Source organism: Schistocerca gregaria, chromosome 1 (assembly GCF_023897955.1).
Source record: "Schistocerca gregaria isolate iqSchGreg1 chromosome 1, iqSchGreg1.2, whole genome shotgun sequence".
NCBI lineage: Eukaryota > Metazoa > Arthropoda > Insecta > Orthoptera > Acrididae > Schistocerca > Schistocerca gregaria.
The window spans coordinates 864320511-864345399 of record NC_064920.1 but is presented as its reverse complement, the minus strand read 5'-3'; the positions used below and the strand labels follow the sequence as shown (position 1 = coordinate 864345399).

The window sequence follows — 24889 nt, the reverse complement described above, 5'->3', positions numbered from 1 at the left end:
CGCATCCTCATCTGAGGATGACACGGCGGTCGGATGGTCCCGATGGGCCACTTGTGGCCTGAAGACGGAGTGCCTCTCCTGCGGAATAGCAGTGAGTTCAGTAATACATAAAAGAGAATGACTTGCAAACTGACATTTGCGCAGCGTTATGGAGTGTCTGGTGATATTCTTTGTCACTACATTCTGAGAGAGAAGATGGTCTTTTTCTAGCCATAAATTGGAACTTATATGAATTAAACTCGCCTTTCTTACGTTTACAATTTAGCTTCTTCTGATCCCACGCAGATAAAGTATCTAGACCATAACTGATTTGTTCCTATTCAAGCATCTAACGCAATAAATTTGTAAAATTTACATATCATTTTCGTTCCATTTAATTAAAAAATGTATTGTATGTACTTCATGTGTTTGCTTGTTTGCATCTAGGAAAAAAGTGAGATATAGGGGTACTCGAAAGTTACAAACGTACGTTGCTGCACCCCAAAGGAAAAGAGGTTGAGAAACGTGGCTAAGAGTGATGTTCGGTCTTTTTGGGCGACGGTGGTGGTGAAAGGGGGTGGGGGGGGGGGGGTGAGAAGAGGGTCGGTCGAACTTTGGCTCATGCTACCTTCACTGCGACTGGCTTAGCATTACCTAGTGAAGGTACTTTCGCAGGCACAATACAGGGAATCTTTAGTACTGTACAGATAAGGAAAACAGATTTTTTCTGAAGGGACATACGAACTCTTCACGTACACTTTCACACACACACAATAATGTGATATTTATTGTGTGGGACTTGTCTCAAAATGAAAACAGTACCCACGCCAGGTTCTGGCAAAGTTTCCAGAAGTTTTCCGTCCCTTGTAAGCAGATTTTGGAAATGGATATTCGCTTCGAAATATTGCCGACTGAAACTTCCTGTGTCCCATTTCTACTTTGCTTGGTATTTGGAAAAAAATCCCTGACTTTACTTGGGTCACTACCCGAACAGCCCCACCACCTAGAGAATGATAAGAATTAAAAAATTATTTTTCTGATCCCAGTAGCTTTGTACAAAGAAGCAGGATGGTTAATATAATCTAGCGGGAAGGTGTTGGTGCCTCTCTAGCATCTGCGACATAAAACACCGCAGATACAACATAGGCAAAGAAAATGGATTTGTGCGCATTCCGGCGGCGAGAGTGTTAGGAAAGAACTAGTTTTATTTTCTGGATGGACGATGCCCCCCTTGTACATGACTGTCGGGAACAATCGTTGGCACGTAAAAGTGGTTGAGACAGTGATTGGAGGTTCGTGAGGATTGCAATATTGGCGGGATGAGGTATCTTTTCAGAATAGGACGGAAAGCTAGTGTCAAGTAGTACTTGTTGGTAATGGTCTCAGCAGGCAGGTGGAGAGAGAGGAAGAGGGAGTTTTCCTCGTATGCCTCTATCCCTCGTATGTACAAGTTCAACGTAACTTAATATGTGCTAAAGGATACGCCATTAGGGATCCAGTAGCAAATTCTAGATTTGGTACAGCAGACTGCTTCTAAATGTTTATGCCGTTTTATTCTGAGATCGCACTGAGTACACATCAATTGTCAAGCTTTTGTAACCTGACTCCTAGAGCCAATAGGGTAAGAGGCCTAATCACACCGTTCTTCCAGAGTTCCTGTGTTGTTTAACAAAGACTGAAGGAGGTCAAAATACTATCGTGAAGTATCAGGAGCATGTTGATGGTGTTGCAACTGCAGACAAGACGTTAAATGCCTGCTCGTCGCTTGGGAGGCCGCTTTCTTCATACTTGGGGGCGAACGCTGCCAACAGCCCCGTAATCGCTGCCGTCCCTGGCCGTCGGTGCTCGGTGGATAGCCGGTTAGCCTCGATGTCTGAAAACAGCGGGCGAGATCTCCGGTCACTCAGAAGGCGCCCGTTGTGGCAGAATTAGGTTGTAACCACACGCCCACGTGGCCGTTCCGCTCCGGCCTCACCTCACTTACGCAAAAGGCGTCGTCCCCATTTTTAGAGACTTAAATCAGTGTCAGTGACAGGCTAATTCACTCATAATACGTCGATGGTCTACATATTAAGGCGACAAGAATTCGTCATCATAGTAGACAACGCTGCACTATCTAATGCCATATTCCATCACTCAACATATTCAGTCACGGGAAAACGTTGGTAGTGTCAGGTATTTCTTAATGTACTTTGGCAGATATAGTTCCACAGAATTGGTCACCAACACGAATGTTTTTTAAGGAGCCGAGAGACATGTCTCGACTAAGATCATGCTTTCTTCAGGCGAAAGTTTGGTTAGGTGTATCCGTGCTTCGTGTTGTTACCAGTCACCCAATACCTTACCTCGTTCCCGGGAGGAACGCGGTAGAACCGATTGTATGCCACCGTACTTGCCCTTACCTCTCTTATCCTATTCCTACGAGAAACACACGATATATAGTAGGACATATTTCAATCTGTATCGAATATTTTTTTTATTTAAAGCGTTTATTTATAGCGTTTCACAAAGTTGTTGTTCCACATACACTATAGCATCGAGGTCGCCGACAGCTGAAAACACAGAACATGGCCCGCTAAAATGCTTCTGTGTCTTCTTCTTCTTGTTTTTATTACGATTTTTTAGAGGCTCGCAATTGACAGGTTTCTGCTCGTCCTTAGTGTGGCATTTATTTTGAGGACAGATAAGCCCCTTACTGTTGTGTGTTTGCAGTTTGGGTCTGAGTCGTAGATCTTTCGTGAAAACGTCAGGATAAAATATTTACAACAACTTCGGATTAATATGTAATGATCAATCTCTTTAATACAGTTAGCCGGCCTCTGTGGCCCAGAGGTTCTAGGCGCTTCAGTCCGGAACCACGCTGCTGCTACGCTAGCAGGTTCGAATCCTGCCTCGGGTGGAGGTTAGGTTAGTGTTGTTTAACGTCCCGTCGACAACGAGGCCATTAGAGACGGAGCGCAAGCTCGGGTTAGGGAAGGATGGGGAAGGAAATCGGCCGTGCCCTTTCAAAGGAACCATCCCGGCATTTACCTGAAACGATTTAGGGAAATCACGGAAAACCTAAATCAGGATGGCTGGAGACAGGATTGAACCGTCGTCCTCCCGAATGCGAGTCCAGTGTGCTAACCACTGCGCCACCTCGCTCGGTCCTCGGGTCCCATAGTGCTTAGAGCCATTTGAACCATCTGAACTTTAATACAGTTGTTACACAGGGCAGCATAATGGTTGTAGAATAGATAAATCAAAAGTGTGGACTGCCACTGGCCGCTTTGTGTCTGATTGGCCAGCAACGTAATCGCTGTGCGCCGTTTTTACATTTCCTTTTCGACGCTGCCGGAGGTGTTCGCATGCAGTCGGCACTGTGCTTCTAGGCTTTTTGGAGTCCTACGACAAGGATGAAAGCTGAAGCTTTTTGGATACAGCTCGACGCTATTTTCCTCTGGCTTGCGTTTTCTATAATTCCGTTCACAGTAAGAATATGGGAGGACATCTTTCATTATTTTGTAATTCTCAATTTAATACCGAATTTCACTTAGATTCCGGAGAATTTTTATTGTCTCACTTTGGGTCCTAGTAGTTTTTTGCAAGCTCTTCACAACGACACTCGAACCCATGTCCTAGCTATATTCGTTTACAAGCAACACAAATTTATATGATTAGAAAAGGATAATTCGCAACAATCACATGCACTCATTTACACAGGCAAAACAAGTACTGCGGCATAGCCACGTACATACACGATCAATCCATTGTGAGCTAACCATTTTTTACATATTGTTAGTCTCGTAGTTATTAGCGATTCAAATCTGACAATATTTTGTCACACAAGAAAATTAAACCGAGCGAATGGAAGTTTACATGTCAACATCGGTATAGTCATAGGAATTCTGTACTGCATACTGTCGTAACAAATCAACGCTTTTCATTGCGTGTAGCAAAGATACTTTCCTCACTCCACCGGCGTCACTTAGCCGTTCAAATCCAATGTCACAGGGTTCGCTATTTAGTCATTCGCAGATTCTTTCGTCATCTACGTTTTCTCAAGCAGAAATTTGTATGCTAAACGCAAATACTCGTACTGATTATAGCAATATATTTTATGCTCCTGTTTTCACTTGTTAAAAATAAACAAATTGTACACGGATAATCCGCAAGCCGGATGATCCGCACACAGACAAAAATGGTTCAAATGGCTCTGAGCACTATGCGACTTACCTTCTGAGATCATCAGTCGCCTAAAACTTAAAACTACTTAAACCTAACTAACCTAAGGACATCACACACTTCCATGCCCGAGGCAGGATTCGAACCTGCGACCGTATTGGTCGCTCGCACGCAGATAATCGAGAGTTTTTTGTATTTTAATAAAAGTGAAAAGCCTCACAAAAAGGTCAGTGAAATAGCCCATTCGTCCATCGAGAAGCAGTGGGCATAGGATGGGGCCTTATGTTCCGGGACTTTAATAGTGTAGGAGCGTAGCTTTGAGTAAATGCGCACCGGTCGACGTCAACGAGACCTCGGGGACCACCCCGCGTCGCAGCGCCGGCTCGGTAACCCACTTGGACAGCTTGCGAAGCCCAGAGACGGCGCTCCGTAGCCCTGTCTGCGCCGCCCTGGCCATACATAGCACACAGCCCGCCACCACGAGCGTGACTCAGCCGCCTCGCAGCACAACCCGTCCTCGACCTGACGCTTTCTCACAGCAACACACACACACACACACACACACACACACACACACACACACACACACACACCTCTATATATTTCAACGATTTCCCTGAGGTTTCTACCGAGTAAATACCAGCTACTTGCGATCCCGTCGCAAAAACTACAGTATGTAGGAAATTCTCGTACTCCGTGCTGAGTTAGTCTCAACATCTGGACTTCATTTAGAGCTTCTAGTTTTCTGCTGGACGCAGCTCCCAGCATAAGAGGTGTCTTGTCGGCATGTCAGTAGGCGAAAGTACGACAAATTCGAATTTATGTCACACTACCTCTTGGTACCATTACTAGTGATGTTAATTCATGAGAACGTCTACAGCTCCATTCCACACAGTGATGTCTTATACCTCTGTCACTTGCTGTGAGGGTGGTAAATTCTAGTGGATGGTGAGTTATCACAAAGGGAGTCCCACAGGGTTCATTTTTGGGTCCTCTGCTGTTCCTTATTCATGTGAATGACCTCTCACTTAACGTTCAGCAAGCAGAACTAGAACTTTTTTCAGATGACACGAGTGTTATAATAAATCCCATTCCAGAAAAACCAGCTGAAGATATTGTCAAGAACGTCTTTCAAAGAATTATTAAGTGGTTCTCAGAAAATGGACCCTCCCTTAATTTTGAAGAAACTCACTATATTCAATTCTGTACACCGAATAGATGTAGCAAATGAACAGGGCTCAGTTAACAGGGTAGATTTCTCCCAGTTTTTGGGTGTTCACATTGATGACAACTTGAAATGGAAGAAGCATATTACTGAGCTTCTCAAACAGTTAAGTTCAGCTTCTTTCGCTCTTGGTAATAAACAGATCAGCCTCCTAACGTACTTTGCATATTTCCAATCAATAATGTCTTATGCAATATTTTTCTGGGGAAATTCACCATCTAGACATAAATTACTGATTGCACAAAAGAGAGCTGTGAGAATGATTAGTGGTGTTCACCCAAGGACGTCATGAAGGCATCTATTCAAAGAGTTAGGTATTTTAACTGCACCATCAGAGTGCATCTATTTGCTGATGACATTCGTTATAAATAATCCATATCAGTTGGCGACGAACAGTGATGTTCATATGTACAACACTAGAGGGAAAAATGACCTTTCCCATCCGTTATTGAAGCTGTCAGTTGCTCAAAAAGGAGTACATTATTCAGCAACAAAAATCTTTGATCATTTGCCCAAAAACATAAAGTGTCTGGCAGGCAGCAGATCAAGTTTTAAATCTAGCTTAGAATCATTTCTTTTGGACAACTCCTTCTATTCCATGGACGAGTTTGTTTAAGAGGTGGCAAAAAAAGTTGTACCTCTAAATGTAGTTGGATGTGTAGAACTAAAAATTTCAGTAATATTAATATTGGCACTATTCATGTCTATATACATCTTGTATTCTGACTTGTTCCACATCATATCGATAAAATAATCGTAAAAATTATCTACGGAACATGACATAACTAAACTAAAACCAATCTAAACTAAACTTCCTCCTTCCATGTTCCAGTCGCGAAAGGTGCTGCTCGTAAGCTCTGTACTAGTTCAAATTGCTCTGAACCGTCTTGGCACTTTCGCGAGGTATAAGAGCATTTTGATTAGTGACCAAAAATTCCTCGGTCCCAGGTTTGAACCCCACCACAACTTAAATTTTGAATAAAGATCATCAGCAATGGCAGCCGAAGACTTCCGGCATAAGAAGTCAGCCTCATTCAGCCAACGGCCCTGTCAAAGAGGGCTGAGGAGCGGGTGGAGGTTCAGGGCACTCTCCCCTCTTGTCCTTGGGATTGGAAACTGCCTCTAAAGACGGAAGAATCAGCAATTATCAGGATGCAGAAGGCAATGGAAACCCCTGTATTAAATACACATAATGCGTATCAACAGGGCACGTAGCCTGTAACAGAAAAATTGTCAAGGGGGAAGTGACCATGAGAAAAAGATTGAATAACCAATGAAAGGATAACGTTCAAAGAGTTGGGTAGTGGAATGTCAGAAGTTTGAAAGTGGTAGAGAACCTAGAAAATCTGAAAAGGGAAATTCTAATGCACAGAGAATAACGTCCATGGCACTAGAGGGAGCTGTAGATATAAAAACTGTAGAGCAAGAGAGGGATTGGAATACTCTCAGAAAATAATTGAGGACGTAGGTCGCAAATGCTACTACTAGTTGAAGAGGATCGCACACGAAACGAATTCGTGGCGGACAGCAACAAACTAGGAGAAGACTGATGACAAGAAAAAGGAGAGAGGACGAGATATGTTCAGGAAGTTTTCTTTTCTCTGCGATTTTCGGTTGAAAAAATGCGGAATTTGTTGTGGGACATCGTGGAATATTTCCGCTTCAGCCCATATAGTTTCTTGAAGTTCCAATAGGTGGCGACGCTATACATACCCTTCCAAATGGTGTGTCTAACGAAGGTGCGTTACTAGTAGACAGCTGTCATTGTGTTTCTTTTGGCGGAAAACTAGAGCATCACAGATATTCATAGGCACTTGCAGTATGTCTTCGGAGACCTGGCAATGAACAAAAGCACGGTGAGTCGTTGGCCGAAGGGTCTGTCATCATCGCAATAAGGTCGTAAAAACCTCTTCAGTCTTTCACATGCCGGCCGGCTGCACATAACTGTACTCCTGCAATGTTGGAACGTGCGAACACTCTCATTAGATGAATATGAAGATGGTATCTGCTCTTTCGGACATGTCCGAAAGAACAGATAACATCGGTCACCTTGCAGCTACTTAGAATGAAATGATGATTAAATCAAGACCTTACTCTGTCGACAGGTGGTGATATACATCAACGGGGACAGTTGAAAATGTGTGCCCCGACCTGGACTCGAGCCCGGGACATCCTGCGTACATGGCAGACGCTCTATCCATTTGAGCCACCGAGGGCACAGAGGATAGTGCGACTGTAGGAATATATCCCTTGCACGCTCCCCGTGAGACCAACGTTCCCAACTTAATGTCCACACACTACATTCGTAGTGCCCCAGCCCATTATACTCATTACTGGCGCAAACAATCTTACCGACTCCCGTAAGAGTTCGGGCAATGCGTGTGCATCCAGCACAGAAGAAGAAGTTCAATGGCCGGTTAACCTTAACTATATGCAAATGATATCTGTTCTTTAAAAATGGCTCTGAGTACTATGGGACTTAACTCCTGAGGTCATCAATCCCCTAGAACTTAGAACTACTTAAACCTAACTAACCTAAGGACATCACACACATCCATGCCCGAGGCAGGATTCGAACCTGCGACAGTAGCAGTCGCGCGGTTCCGGACTGAGCGCCTTAACCGCGAGACCACCGCGGCCGGCTATCTGTTCTTTAGGACATGTCTCACGGGGAGCGTGCAAGGGATAAATCCCTGCAGTCACACTATCCTCTGTGCCCTCGGTGGCTCAGATGGATAGAGCGTCTGCCATGTAAGCAGGAGATCCCGGGTTCGAGTCCCGGCCGGGGCAGACATTTCCAGCTGCCCCTGTTGATGTTTATCAACGCCTGTCAACATCTTAAGGTATTGATTTAATTATCATTTCACTCTCATCAGAGGTGATCAACGGATCACATTCCAACTCCTCGCTTCACAACTAGACTTCTCTGTCGGTAGTGCTGACACACTCGTCCACCCGTTGGGGTACTCAGAGGTGTGTGCCCATTGGTTTCCTCGCCAGAAGACAATAAATAGCAACGAAGGACTCTGTGTCGAACTGCTTGCGCTTAACGAAGCTAATCGTGAGATTTATTTGTCGAACATCGTCACAGGCTGGTTGATCACTTCGAACTAGAAACAAAACGACAATCCACAGAGTGGCCCCACACCGCATCTCCCTCGAAAAATAATTTCAAAGCTGCACTCACAGCCTTTAAAGTCGTGGCGACAGTCTTCTGGGACTCTGAAGGGGTTATTCTGTTTGTTGTCCTATCTCATTGTGCAACGATCAGCTCTGAAGTGTACTGTGCTACTCTCAGGAAAATGAAGAAACTACTTCAGCCTGTTCGTCACCACAAAAATGCAAACGAACTTCTCCTTCTCCCCGACAACGCAAGGCCTCACACAAGTCTATGCACCCTAGAGGAGCTCACAAAAACATCACTGGACGTTGTTGCTCATCCACCTTGAAGCCCGAATCTCGCACCTTCCGATTTCCACGTGTCTGGCTGAGTGAAATATGCGATCAGCGGGAAGCGGTACTTGAATGATGGGGAGGTTGTTGACGCAGTAAGGCGTTGACTCTGATGTCGACCAGTAGAGTGGTAGCATGCGGGCGTACGGGCCCTCGCTATAAGCTGGTGTAAGGCCATCACATTGAACGGAGAGTATGTTGGAAAACAGCGTTTTGTAGCTGAAAGAGTGGAGAAGAATATGGTGTGTTGGAATCTTGAATAAAATCAGCTGCTTTAAAAAAAAATGTGTTACATGACTTATTGAACGCCTCTCGTATTTTGAAAAGAGCAATATATTGTTTTACCCTTTTAGGAAAATACACCCTCAGAACGATGGTAGCAAACCACATCGCGATACACAGTGCCTCTCTTGCAGCGTCTGCTATTGGAGTTGAATGATCAACTCTGCGACGAGTTGGAACTTACTGAACGAACCTGTGACGAAACTTGTTCTTCTTTCGACCTTCTCTGTTTCTTCTATCAATCCTACCTGGTAAGGATCACAAGCTAAGGACCAATACAAACATCGGTCGAGCGAAAACTTTGTAATCTACCTCCTAAGTGGGTAAATTACGGTTACTGACGATTCTTCCAACGAATCTCAGCTACAGGGTGTTTGTCTTTCCTACGATGAGTTAGGTATTGTAGCACCACTTTAAATCGCTCCGCTAGCCTATCCCCAGATTTTTAATGGTAGGAGGGAGGGGACTCTTTGCACTGATTGTTCGGCAATCGTGTAATTAAACAATACTAAAATTACTAAAAACACTTCACAAAATTTTGTCACCGAATATTGAAACCAAAATAGACGAAATGTTGATCATCCCAAAAAATTACACCGATACTTCTGGAAAACCGATCTATGACCGCATTGTGAACTAGTCCACATTACTGGATCCATCATGCCGTCTTCGCTCTAGATCCTTTACTTTGTGTTTCAGATTTTCAAACTTGTGACGGCTGACTGTGGAACGACAACTAGAAAGGAAAATATAACCCACTTTCATATTTTCATTTCAATTCACTGTTCTTTCTGTCACTCTGCCAGGTTTCATTCTTCTTCTTCCCCTTCTTCTTTTTTTCCTATTCTTCTTGCAGATAGTTTTCAGCAAAAAACCCAACTGTTTAGTTGAACATGTGCTGAAATATGCCTTCGTGCTAACAGGGAACCCGGTTCTGAGTTGGCGTCGTCCTCGCTTGTCGCTAATATTCCAGCACCAAAGCTCGACTCGGTGGATTCAGCTAATTTCCATTATTGCATGCTCTGCTGTTCTACTGAATGACGTTTACAGAATGCAAGCCACACGTCTTGTACTGTAGGTGTCAGAACAGCTTCGATCTGCTTAATTTTTCGATAGCATAGATCTCAGAAGCGTGTAGTCATTGAGAAATTAAGACATTTCACTTACTGAAACATCAATCGATACTCCAAACAATGTATTTTGCCTAATTACGATAGTATATAAGAAAAGCATTACAACTATGCAATCTGTTTATTCCGGAATGGTCTAATCTACTTAGGCGAGATGCTGTCTCAGATGATCCCTAATTCAGCATAACTTTTCCCTAAATATCTCCGAGTTATTTGATCTCCCCTTCGGATTTGGAGGGGGATTCGACCAAAAATAATATGCATCGCGCCCAGTTCTAGTAAATCTGAATGAATCTAAAGAATAAAAAAATTATGCAGAGAGCAGTGAATATCCTGCCGTAACAGGCACGTAGCAGTAAATACGAAAGAAATGTGTGGTTTTAGGGCTAGTATAACAACGTTACTAATTTTTCTGTTTAGGATAAAATTAAATATATACGAGTGAGTCATTTTTGAAATATAGTGTTGTGTTCGTTAAGGACACTGAAAATTTTCTGGAATATATTTCGTGTTCATCACTTTGCATTCTAACACAGGTTGTAGTACCAATTTCTATATCGTTGCAAAAAGCACAAAATGTCTGACAGGTTTTCAAGACTAAAGACTCGAATCTTCTGAAATAAGGCAGGAAAAACTCTTGCATCGTGAGATGTTGAGTCTACTAGCTATTTGTCAGTGTGGCATGACTTCCCGAATTGTGTCGCATAAGGACCAAACAAGCCTACCATAGCATAAAGATTCGCTTCTTGTTCCCGAATTGTGTCGCATAAGGACCAAACAAGCCTACCATAGCATAAAGATTCGCTTCTTGCTCCTATATTCACACATTCCCTTTCGATTTTCTGAGGCATTTCAGACACATGCTACAATTCGTAGTGTTAATCCTTTATCGTGGATTACAAACCAATGAACTTCTGAAAATTGTAAAACCCGAGCGATAATATTGCATAAACATTGAACAAAAGTGGTTGTGCAGAGCGAAACATGTATTAGTAGGGGCCAACACAGACAGCTCACAGGCTGCGTTAGATGCGAAACTCAGATCCAGAAACTTGTTTCTGATGACATCGTTATTCTGGAAATTAACTCTCGGATGAACACCACGAATTAAGCCTCTGATGACTGTGAATACAAATTACGCATTAAACGCACTTCATAAATAAGTATCATTTACCGGCAATTAATATTTGAATGATTACGTAAATTAATGGGACACGTTAAATAACGTCATTCGAGCATATCCATCGCACAAAAACTAGTTTTCCTAGACCCTTATCGCTTAGGCCGTCCACTCGCTCTCCGCTCTCCATCTGCATACGCACCTGCTGCGCAACCTAAGTTACGATGTTTACCCTACCTGTGGCGCAGGGTTTTTGTTCCTCACGCGACGTGGATGTCAAATGCTTTTTCACGTTGAGCCGTGTATCTCGTGTTTCCATATAGCGGAAAAAGTAACGAAATCTCAGTTTTGATGCGTTGATTTCTTCAACGTAGAGCCGAAAGATATTCATACTGGCAATAAGCGAGAAGACATAGGGCGGCAGGCTCCGTTAAGATCACGGCAGCGGCTGCGCCACAACTGCCTCTGGACAAATCGCTGTTTGACTCATCCCGATAAGCATCTGAGGACCGTATTTGGTTTGATTAATTTTTCCAGAGAAGATTAAAGTCAACCGAGGCTCAGTCAATGCTGGTTTCACTATCCTTGACCTGGCGTTTGAAATGAGGTAAAACTGATTTCTACCTTCACCTGTGAAAGTATGTTAACTGAACTGAAGAAAGTCTTCACGTTATTCCGACTGGGAAACACCTCATTAATATTTTGGATTACTGAGGATGCCTTCAGAAGGTAAAAGAATGTTACGAGTATAAATAATAGTACAAAATACTTGCCACTTGCCACACACTTTCACGTACTTCCCACGTAGGTGCCTTCAGTACTATTTGTTGTATTTAAACTCTAGTTTAAGTAACCATTTTTGGTGTCATTAATTCAGTCAGTTGACAACATCATCGAGTACGATATTCTTTGCCGCGCGGAGCAGCCGCGCGGTTTGACACACCATGTCACATATTGCGAGGCTACTCCCGCCTGAAGTTCGAGTCCTCTCTCGGGCATAGGTGTGTGTGTTGTTCTTAGCATAAATTAGTTTAAGTAGGGTGTAAGTCTATGGACCGATGACCGATGACCTCAGCAGTTTGTTCCCTTAGGAATTCATAGAAATGGCTCTAAGCGCTGTGGGACTTAACATCTGAGGTCATCAGTCCCCTAAACTTAGAACTATTTAAACCTAACTTAAGGACATCACACACATCGATGCCCGAGGCAGAATTCGAACCGGCGACCGTAGCAGCAGGGCGGTTCCGGACCGAAGCGCCTACAACCGCTCGGCCACAACGGCCAGCAACTCATACACATTTGCACATTTGAAGATATATATATATATATTCATCGTCAGAAAAAGATGAAGCACGAATATTGTGTCTGAAGAAACGCACGCAAGCATTGCCACGTTCTTCTGGACGCTGACAACGTTCAGCACCAGTTCCAAATACCGACCACTTTCGTAAAACGTATTCTTCCTACAAAGGTTCGCGGAATGCACTGCGTTAGTCAGACCACTGCTGCACTTTTCCTCTGCAGATGAAATTATCACTAAATCGGTGAACATCGCGGTGGGGCAAACCTTCTTTAATGAATATTTTCATGTACAGATGGTGACCAAAATAATGGAGAAATCTGTCTTCTTTACACATTCCTGAGCTTCAAGGGAGGGCATGTTAAGTGTTGAAAGATGAGCGGGAACGAAAATGATAACCGCACGACTGCTAGTTGTATAACGTGTAATCTACCCACATCCACCCACCCACCATTTTTCAGGCTTTTGATTGGGGGGGGGGTTACATTAATCTGACTGGATAGTATATGTAGTAAAGCCTCTTTCATAGAGAAATCTCAGTTTCCTACCAATGACATGACTGTAAACTGTATCTGCCAATTCACCTACGTGATCATTTCAGTTCTTTAATGATGTGCTTCCAGGTGTTCAGCCTAGTTGGTGTTCCCATTTTATGCACAATATTTCGACGACCGATGCAGCCATCTCCTTCATGTGCTGTTTATTCTCTTTGTGGGCTCCATCCTGACTGTAAACTATTGTTGGTGCCACGCCCCCATTTACTCGTATAGCTGATTTCAACTCGTGATGCCCTTTGACGTTCTTTCTTTTCTCGAATTCTGCACTGATATTTGGTGAAACACACATTGTCTCAGTTCCTCACCTTTTGTGTATACGATGGCCGGCGAGATCTCAATAAATTGTGCGTCGGACCCAAGTCTTGTTTGCCGAGCGGGGTAGCCGCGCGGTCTGGGCCGCCTTGTCACGGTCGGTGCGGCTCCCCCAACGGAGATTCGAGCCCTCCCTCGGGCATGGGTGTATGTGTTGTTCATAGTGTAAGTTAGTTTAAGTTAGATTAAGTAGTGTGTAGGTTTATGTACCGATGGCCTTAGCAGATTGGTCCCGTAAGACCATACCACAAATTTCCAAATTTTTCCAAGCCTTGTTTACACTAAAACTTCCGTTCCTGAATAAGACGACTAGGTCGGCCGTCGAAATACTGCGCATAAAATGAAAACAACTCGACTGAGCGCCCGGAGTTCGTCATTAATCAATGACGCTGGGAAAACCTGATAGAACATTGCAGTTCATACTTCCACACGCTGTTACTCCAGTACCTCACTGCCGAGTCATAACTGGTAGAAAAGCTGCTGAGTGGAGCCGAAGACAGGAAGAAGCCAGAGCGCATTAGCGTTCACATTCATGTTCACAGTCAAATGAAGCGATCCGAGTCGTGTGAGCAAAGTAAATCCAGCTGCGGTCCTATTAGCGATCGAGCTGCGCCACATTGTTGGGCGACTGCCAATGCCGCTCTTGACGGAGCGGCTGTGTACCGGAGGAGCACGTGTGAAACTGTCCAGCGAGCGCATGACGTGGCTCGGAGACTTATGAGAAGAATGTCGCCCACAAATAATGACACTGGACGGGTATATTATGTTTTAGGCTCAGCTCGCGGGAATTTTATGCAAAATAATTAAACGGCGAATTATATATGGTCAGAAAGCTGAAAAACTGGTACCTGATAATACTTTCTGTTACGATGTACAAAAAGGAAACCACTAATTGCTAGCAAAATCGTTTATGGGCACTTTAATGATACCTACTTTAAACACTAGAACATGATTTTGTTGATTTATGCACGAGGGGCGTTCAATAAGTAACGCAACCGATTTATTTCTGAAAGCAGATTGGTTTTCTTCAGGATTCCAAAACACCACATTATCCTCTACTCTTTTTGCAACAAAACCCTGTTTTTCAACGTAATCTCCTTTCAATATAACGGCCTCACACCACCTTACTGGTAGGGCTCGTATGCCTGCATGGAACCATTCTAATAGTCAACGTGGGAGCCAACGTCCTGCTGCATCAATAGCCTCCCCACCATCCACATACTGTTTCCCGCAGAGTGCACCCTTCATTGCGCCAAACAGAAGGAAGTCGGAAAGTGTCTGATCTGGGTTGTAGAATGTATGAGGAAGAACACTCTAATGAAGTTTTGTGAACTCCTCTTTGGTCGCAGAGATGTGTGAGGCCTTGCGTTGTCATGGAAAAGGAGAAGTTTGTATGATTTCTTGTGGCAATGAACACGTCGAAGTCCTTTCTTCAGTTTCCTGAATGTAGCACCGTGCACTTTAGAGTTGATGATTCAAATGGTTCAAATAGCTCTAAGCACTATGGGACTTAACATCTGAGGTAATCAGTCCCCTAGAACAACTTTAACCTAACTAACCTAAGGACATCACACACATCCATACCCGAGACAGGATTCGAACCTGCGATCGTAGCAGCAGCGCAGTTCCGGGTTGAAGCGCCTAGAACCGCTCGGCCACAGCGGCCGGCCATGAGGGACGACATCAAACAGAATAACCCCTTTAGAGTCCTAGAAGACAATTGCCATAACAGCCGACTGAGGACGCAGCTTTGAACCTTTTCTTCGCAGGAGAGATGCTCTAGCGCCCCTCTGTGGATTGCCATTCTGTTTCCGGTTCGAAGTAATGAACCCATGTTTCATAGCCTATGACGTTGTTCGACAAAAAATAGTCACGATCAGCCTCGTAACATGCAAATAACCCTGCACAGATGGTCATTCGGTGTCCTTTGTGGTCTTCTGTTAGGCGGCGAAGAACCCAGCAGGCAGACACCTTTGAGAACCCCAACTGGTGGACAAGTGTGTCGGCACCACCAACAGAGACGTCCGTTTGGGCAACGAGTGCGTGAGTGTGATCCGTCGATCATCTCGAATGAGTGTGTTCGCACGCACCAACATGGCAGGAGTCACAGCTGCGTGCGGCTGGCCGACACGAGGGACATCGGGCAGGTTTGCGCGGAACTGAATGACAGCTCTCTGCTTGGAACGCACCTCTGTTACAGACGTCATTTTGAAGACTACGTGTAGCATCGCCACTTACGAAACTACAGGGGCTGAAGCGAAAATATTCCACGATGTCCCACAACAAATTCTGCATTTTTTTCAACCGAAACTAGTCAAGAAAAAAAGCGCTACATTACTTACTAAACGCCTCTCGTACTAATAAGAGGCGTCATTTTCCTTTAACTGAGACTTTTGGAGAGAGTGCGCTCATCATACACTCGTCTATGGTAGTTGTGCAAACTCGATATGCCAACAGTACTAAGCCTGCTACGTATGGTTCTTAAGTACTTCAAGCGGTTATCAACCCCACACCGCTACTTCACTGATCGTTGTCCTTTTGAGGCTGCGACGTCCCCAGCACTCACGAATCCAGAGAAGCAGGCGCCGCCGTGGCACAAACAGTTTATCAGATCATGTTGCAGCAAGTAAGTTTCCTTATTCCCACAGTCTTATCGGAAGTGATGCTCATCTGAACAATCGAGAGACTTACTGCAAGTAAACGTATTTGTAGTGACATGTACCACCACCGAGACAGCAGTTACAGGAAACAACGAAGACGTCCAAAGACTGACAACACGAACTGACGCTCTACAAAAATCAAGATGAGTAACACGAAGTCCCTACTGAGTCAACTGACACCCTAATCTAAGCAAGACATCTCATCTAATTCTATAAAACGTTGAAGCAAAATAAAATTTACTTTAACTACAAAATTATGTTTCAGTCTTTGATAATCTTGAGCTAGCATGGTGCGTTCCTGTATCAAGTAACAAATTGTTTCATCTCCGTGTAAATAGAAACAATGTTTGTCACTTTTTTCGTACCATTTATTTCTGTAGTTTATTCCTGCACAGTCTACGTCTACATCTACATCCATACTCCGCAAGCCACCTGACGGTGTGTGGCGGAGTGTACCTTGAGTATCTCTATCGGTTCTCCCTTCTCTTCCAGTCTCGTATTTTTCATGGAAAGAAAGATTGTCGGTGTGCCTCTGTGTGGGCTCAAAACTCTTTGATTTTATCCTCATGGTCTCTTCGCGACATATACTGCTTGACTCCCCGGTGAAGGTATGTTCACGAAACTTCAACAAAAGCCCATACCGAGTCACTGAACGTCTCTCTTGTAGAGTCTTCCACTGGAGTTTATCTATCATCTCCGTAACACTTTCTCGATTACTAAATGATCGTGTAATGAAGCGCACTCATCTCCGTTGGATCTTCTCTACCTCTTCTATCAACCCTATCGGGTACGAATCCCACACCGGTGAGCAGTATTCAAGCAGTGGACGAACAAGTGTGCTGTAACCTACTTCCTTTGTTTTCGGACTGCATTTGCTTAGGAGTCTACCAATGAATCTCAGTCTGGCATCTGCTTTACCGACGATTAATTTTATATGGTCATTCCATTTTAAATCACTCCTAATGCCTACTCCCAGATAATTTATGGAATTAACTGCTTCCAGTTGCTGACGTGCTATATTGTAGCTAAATGATAAAGGATCTTACGTTCTATCTATTCGCAGCACATTACACTTATCTACATTGAGATTCAATTGCCATTCCCTGCACCATGCGTCAATTCGTTGCAGATCCTCCTGCATTTCAGTACAATTTTCCATTGTTACAACCTCTCGATATACCACAGCATCATCCGCAAAAAGCCTCAGTGAACCTACGACGTTATCCACCAGGTCATTTATGTATATTGTGAATAGCAACGGTCTACGGCACTCCCCTGCGGCACGCCTGAAATCACTCTTACTCCGGAAGACTTCTGTCCATTGAGAATGACATGCTGCCTTCTGTTATCTAGGAACTCTTCAATTCAATCACACAACTGCTCTTACTTTGTTCATTAAACGACTGTGGGAAACTGCATCAAACGCCTTGCGGAAGTCAAGAAACAGGGCATCTACCTGGGAACCCGTGTCTATGGCCCTCTGAGTCTCGTGGACAAATAGCGCGAGCTGGGTTTCACACGATCGTCTTTTTCGAAACCCATGCTGATTCCTACAGATTCCTACAATAAAGATCAGCCGCCATTTTATTTCGTGATTAGTAATCGAGTAAAGTGGCACGAGAACACTTGATAACTAATTGATGCAAACACTCGAAATAAATGCAGAGAAATGGATAGCTCACAACAAGCGTTACCAAATTTAGAAACCTGAAATGAGACGCTAAAAATGACAGAATAGACGCCTACAAAGAAAATGTGCAAGTAGACTGTCACACAGTCGACAATACACCGATCAGCCATAATCGTTTGTCATTTTGAGTAAATTACATAATACAGTTAGTTCAGTATTTGTTATGTAGCATAAAAAAACACAATGCAACCCTGGGGAACCTGTTGTTACGTGATCAGTGGACTTGGCTAATGGCTGACGTTGTGTTCCAGTTTCAGTATCATGTTTCCTGAAGAGAACGTCTGCTGTATAAGGATAGCAATGTTGGCACTGACGAATACCGTGCAACCGTGTGAAACCTGGTTCAATTTGTAACACCGGTAGAAAGAAGTAGCGAATAATGACAATAAAACTGCAGCTCACAGAGCATTGTTACTGCGTTTGACAGGAGGCACGAGTGGAATGTGGTCGCCGCATGTGCAGCGGGCAAGTCTAGCCACAGGCGAACCGCACACGGAGAGGACTGTTTTAGAATGACAAACTTAAACGACAGCGCATATTCAGTTCCTCGTGACCTGGGAGATTTTGTTCCAGTGTTCACAGTAAATCGGTGTTGTAGCTGTGCAGAAAGCTTCTGAGAATCGTGTCAAATTATTTCATAAGTGTTAAAGCTTTGCCAAGGCAAATCAAACTGCTTGTAGGGGTGGGCATCGTCCCCAAGGATAGATGCATACTTGTATTGATCGATTGTGCCTTCCAGATTGACGAGATAATCCAGCGAACGCCATGAAAACATTCCCAAGACCACAACCCTCCCACCTCCGGCCTGGACTCTTTCGCGCTCGTTGCAGGGTGCTTGCTATCTGTCCGATGGGTGTTTGCTTTGAGACGTTTCACGGCCTACATGCCAACCACCATCTGCCCTATGGAACATAAAATGTGATTCGTGTGAAAAGGTCACCTGTCGCCACGCACTGGATATCCAGTTGCGGCACTGGGGTGTAAAGTCCATCCTTGGTTGCCGATGAACAGAAGTCAGCATGGCTGCACGAACAAGGCTCCAGTTGCAGAAGTCCATTGCAGCAACGTTCGCTGAACGGTCATCGAGGATTAGCCCCTTGGTTCATCTGGGGGTGAGTTGCGCAACAGTTGACCGTTGCTCGCCCTTACGCATCTCTGCAGCCATCGTTCACTGCTGTCATCTGTGGCACATGGTACACCACAAGTGCCTCAATGCCGGTTTTAAATAGTGCCATTTTGCCATGCACGTTATACTTTAACCATGGTGGTAGACGATCAGTTTACAAACTTAGATATTTCGGTAACGCATCCACCGAAGTATCAGTTTAATAAGTTACAGTTTCAAAATACTAATGAGAATTCCTTGCAAACGAATGGAAAAACTGGTAGAAGCCGACCTCGGAGAAAATCAGTTTGAATTCCGTAGAAATATTGGAACACGTGAGGCAATACTGATGTTACGAATTACCTTAGAAACTAGATTAAGGAAAGGCAAATTTACGTTTCTAGCATTTGTAGACTTAGAGAAAGCTTTTGACAATGTTGACTGGAATACTCTCTTCCAAACTCTGAAGGTGGCAGGGCTAAAACTTGGGAGCGAAAGGCTATTTAGAATTTGTACAGAAACCAAATGGCAGTTATAAGAGTCGAGGGGTATGAAAGGGAAGTAGTGGTTGGGAAGGGAGTGAGACAGGGTTGTAGCCTATCCACGATGTTATTCAATCTGTATATTGAGCAAGCATTAAAGAAAACAAAAGAAAAATTCGGAGTAGGTATTAAAATCCATGGAAAAGAAATAAAAACTTTGAGGTTCGCCGATGACATTGTAATTCTGTCAGAGACAGCAAAGGACCTGGAAGAGCAGTTGAACGGAATGGACAGTGTCTTGAAAGGAGGATATGAGATGAACATCAACAAAAACAAAACGAGGATAATGGAGTGTAGTCGAGGAAACTCGGGTGATGCTGAGGGAATTAGATTATGAAATGAGACTCTTAAAGTAGTAAAGCAGTTTTGCTGTTTGGGGAGCGAAATAATTGATGATGGTCAAAGTAGAGAGGATATAAAACGTAGCCTGGCAATGGGGAGGAAAGCGTTTCTGAAGAAGAGAAACTTGTTAACATCGACTATAAATTTAAGTGTCAGGAAGTCATTTCTGAAAGTATTTGTATGGAGTATAGCCATGTATGGAAGTGAAACATGGACGATAAATAGTCTGGACAAGAAGAGAATAGAAGCTTTCGAAATGTGGTGCTACAGAAGAATGCTGAAGATTAGATGGGTAGATCACATAACTAATGAGGAGGTACTGAATGGAATTGGGGAGAAGAGGAGTTTGTGGCACAACCTGACTAGAAGAAGGGATTGGTTGGTAGGACGTGTTGTGGGGCATCAAGGGATCACCAATTTAGTATTGGAGGGCAGCGTGGAGGGTAAAAATCTTAGATGGAGACCAAGAGATGATTACACTAAGCAGATTCAGAAGGATGCAAGTTGCAGTAGGTACTGGGAGATGAAGAAGCTTGCACAGGATAGAGTAGCATGGAGAGCTGCATCAAACCAATCTCTGGACTGAAGACAACAGCAACATCCACTCTTGGCTCGAAAGCCAATGATCATGTCCTTTTGTACGTCACATGAATCACTTCATTTCCGCATTGCTACAACGGCTACACTGTTCTCCACATCCCCTGACGCGCTTTATATACTCCCCACTGCTAGTGCTATCACCTGCCATCTCTGGGTGGTTACTGCACGTTGAGGTTCGACAAAGGCGTTTGCCACATTAATGTGACTGGACCGTGTGTGATGTCAAAGCTGTGAGACTTGTTGCTATCAGAATTTTTTAGTCAGTTTCGTTACCAATGGATACTATTAAAATTATTTATTTTTGAATTCTATTCTCTGTCAAGTTGAGCTAAAGCAGCACAAACCATTTTATTATTATATTAAAAGTTTTTGTATACTTTGTTAATACTATCATTATCATAACTAATAAAATACTAGATAATTGCGGTAAGTTAAAAGTAGGAATATATATATGAATAAAAGAGCTGACTGAGAGGGTCATCAGTAATCTGCTACTTTGGTTTATTGGCAGAATTTTATGAGATTGTAGCTGATCTATACTGACGGAAAACAAATCGTAACACAAAGAAGGAGTTGTGCGACACAAACGAAAGTTGGTAGACATGTTTCTACATCTGAAAGATGATGTCTAGTCAGATTTCACGCCAGTCGCTTAAGAGTGGCTCCAGTATGAGGCTGCAAATCAGGTTTACTTTAAATAAACGCGTTAACGCTCGTGAAAGTTAGTTACCTTTGAGATTGGACACCGTGTCGATGTTAGTCAAGAATTCCTTTAAGGTGACAAAGACTCCATTATCAACACCTCATTGAGTTTGAACTAGGTCGTGTCATAGGGCTACGAGAAGCTGGATGTTCCTTCTGATGATACTGGAGAAAGTCTTGGTAGGATTATAGCCACTATATATGACTGCTGGCTGCGGTTGTCACGACAGTGTACGGCCGCAAGAATACTGGGCTGCGGACGGCCACGTGGCACCACGGAGACGGGGGACCAGCGTGTTGCCGGCCGGAGTGACCGAGCGGTTCTAGGCGCTACGGTCTGGAACCGCGCGACCGCTACGGTCGCAGGTTCGAATCCTGCCTCGGGCATGGACGTGTGTGATGTCATTAGGTTAGTTATGTTTAATAAGTTCTAAGTTCTAGGGGACTGATGACCTCAGAAGTTAAGTCACATATTGCTCAGAGCCATTTGAACCAGCGTGTTCGGCGTGTGGTTCTGGGACATCGTACTGCATCTGCAGCAGCAATCTGAGCTGCAGTTCTACATCTACATCTACATCTACATGGATACTCTGCAACTCACATTTAAGTGCCTGGCAGAGGGTTCATTGAACCACCTTCACAATTCTCTATTATTCCAATCTCGAATAGCGCGCGGAAAGAATGAACACCTATATCTTTCCGTACGAGCTGATTTCCCTTATTTTATCGTGGCGATCGTTCCTCCCTACGTAGGTCGGTGTCAACAAAACATTTTCGCATTCGGAGGAGAAAGTTGGCGATTGGAATTTCGTGAGAATCCGTGGCAAAGAAAAACGCCTTTCTTTTATTGATTTCCAGCCCAAATCCTGTATCATTTCTGTGACACTCTCTCCCATATTTCGCGATAATACAAAACGTACTGCCTTTCTTTGAACTTTTTCGATGTACTCAGTCAGTCCTATCTGGTTAGGTTCCTACACCGCGCAACAGTATTCTAAAAGTGGACGGACAAGCGTAGTGCAGGCAGTCTACTTAGTAGGTCTGTTACATTTTCTAAGCGTCCTGCCAATAAAACGCAGCCTTGGGTTAGCCTTCCCCACAACATTTTCTACGTGTTCTTTCCAGTTTAAGTTGTTCGTAATTGTAATACCTAGGTATTTAGTTGAATTTACGGCTTTCAGATTAGACTGATTAATCGTACAACCGAAGCTTAACGAGTTCCTTTTAGCAAAGTGACATTACGAAGTATTACAGATCGGTTACTTCAAGGGCAGTTCCGATTCAGATGCCACGTAACGCGCATTTCACTGACCGCAAACCACCGACATTTCCTGCTTCAGTGGTCACGAGCGAGAGCTTATTGGAGGGCAGGGTGGAGGTCTGTTGTGTTTTCTGATGGAAGCTGGTTCTGCTTCGGTGGCAGTGACGGCTGTGTGTTGGTTAGGAGCAGCCCAGTTGAGTTGCTGCACCCAACCTGTCTGCGTGCTGTACGCCCTGGATCTACACGTGGTAGCGTTCTCGCTTCCCACGCCCGGGTTCCCGGGATCGATTCCCGGCGGGGTCAGGGATTTTCTCTGACTCGTGATGACTGGGTGTTGTGTGATGTCCTTAGGTTAGTTAGGTTTAAGTAGTTCTAAGTTCTAGGAGCCTGATGACCATAGATGTTATGTCCCATAGTGCTCAGAGCCATTTGAACCTACACGTGGAGTTATGGTCTGGGGTGCCATCTCGTACGACAGCAGGAGCGCACTCCTGGTTGTCCTACGCACTGTAACTGCAAATTTGTATATCAGTCTAGTAATTCGACCTGTCGTGCTGCCATACATTAACAGCACTTCAGAGGCTATTTTCCAACAGGATAACGCTCCCTCATGTGCCGCTTTTCGAGTCTACCCGTAACATGCTCTATCTGTTTGCAATCGAGCACATATGGGACGTGATGAGACAACTCCAGCGTCATCCACGAAAAGCGTTAACTGCCCCTCTATTGAGTGCCCAAGGGCAACAGGCATGGATATCCATGCGGCTCCTGTGCAGCACAATGCATGCATGTTTGCACGCTTGCATTCAACATTCTGGCAGTTGCACTGGTTATTAATGTACCAGCATTTGAGATATACGATGGCTTACCTCGCGCTTACATTAACCTGCAACCTTGCAATGTTAATCACTATCAGATATGAAACACTAGCGCGACACATTCTTGGGTACTGCTCTAGTGTTTGGTCGGATTACAGGAAGATCTCTAAGAAATTCAGAGGCATGTTTCTAGGTTTTTTTTTAAATTACGAAGATGCACCACGAACTTAAAAAAGAGAATCTGCGGTGGGGAGGCGATGTTCTTTTCGCGAAAAAACAGGTCAGAAAATTTAGAGAACAGGCACTTGTCGGTGACTGCACAACGATTCTGCTGCCGCCAATGAACATTTCCTCCAAGGACTGCAAGGACAAAATAAGAGAAATTAGACAATCGTTTTACCCTCACTGCTTTCGAGAGAGGGACCAGAAAGGGAAGGACTAGTAGTGCTACAAGTATCTTCCGCCGTGCACTATATGGTACGTATGTCGATGTACACTCATGCTCATAAATTAAAGACAATGCTGATACATCGTGAAACAACGCTCTGGTGGCCGGTCTGCGGGTTTAAATCACCTCGAGGTATGACCATGCGGTGCATCTGACCTGCGGTCGTCTCACGGTGGCGCTGGCACCAGCCCACATATGCAAGGGTGTGTTGGTGCACGTCAGAGTACGGTGCAGCGGGTAAGTGTGAAGACGTTTCCAGACGTGCTAATGGTGGATGTGTGTTAAAAATGGCTCAGAGAACACATATTGATGACGTTACGAGGGGTATAAATCTAGGGCGACTGGAGACTGGCCAAACACAGCAGGTCGTGCCACAAAGTGCGATCTCACGATTACGGCAATGATTCCAGCAGACAGGAAACGTGCCCAGGCACTACAGTGCGGAACGTCCACAGTGTACAACGCCACAAGAAGACCGATATCTCACCATCAGTGCCCGCAGACGGCCACGGAGTACTGCAAGTAGCCCTGCTCTGGACCGTACCACAGCCACTAGAACAGTTGCCTCTAGACACACAGTCTACAAACTATTGAAGAGACATGGGTTATTCGCCCGGAGACCTGCAAGGTGCATTCCACTGACTCCTGGTCACAGGAGAGCCCGTAAAGCCTGGTGTCAAGAACACAGTACATGGTTATTGGAACAGTGGTCCGATGTTATGTTCAAGGACGAGTCCAGGTATAGTCTGAACAGTGATTCCCGCCGGGTTTTCATTTGGTGTGAACGAGGAACCAGATACCAACCTCTTAAAGTTCTTGAAAGGGACCTGTATGGAGGTCGGGGTTTGATGGTGTGGGGTGGGATTATGATTGGTGCACGTACACCCCTGCATGTCTTTGACAGAGGAACTGTAACAGGTCAGGTGTATCGAGACGTCATTTTGCACCAGTATGTCCGCCTTTCTGAGGGGTGCCATGTGTCCCACCTTCCTCCTGATGGATGATGACGCACGGACCCACCGAGAAACAGAAAATATCAGGCGAATGGAGTGTCCTAGCTGTTCCCCAGACCTAAATCCCATCGAGCTCGTCTGGGTTGCTCTCGGTGGACGTATCACTGCACGTCCTCAAAGCCCTACGACACTTCAGGAGCTCCGGCAGGTACTGGTGCAAGAATTGGAGGCTGTACCCCAGTCTGA

The 24889-nt window shown here is 44.5% G+C and overlaps 1 protein-coding gene and 1 non-coding gene across 2 annotated transcripts in view; both read left to right on the top strand.

Annotated features, from left to right (window-relative positions):
• Positions 1-24889, top strand: part of LOC126272961 (uncharacterized) — a 359782-nt gene that overhangs the window by 308922 nt on the left and 25971 nt on the right. The gene's annotated exons all lie outside the window — the stretch shown is intronic.
• Positions 8084-8158, top strand: Trnat-ugu (transfer RNA threonine (anticodon UGU)). Its single transcript has one exon. It is a non-coding gene; the product is annotated as a tRNA-Thr (tRNA).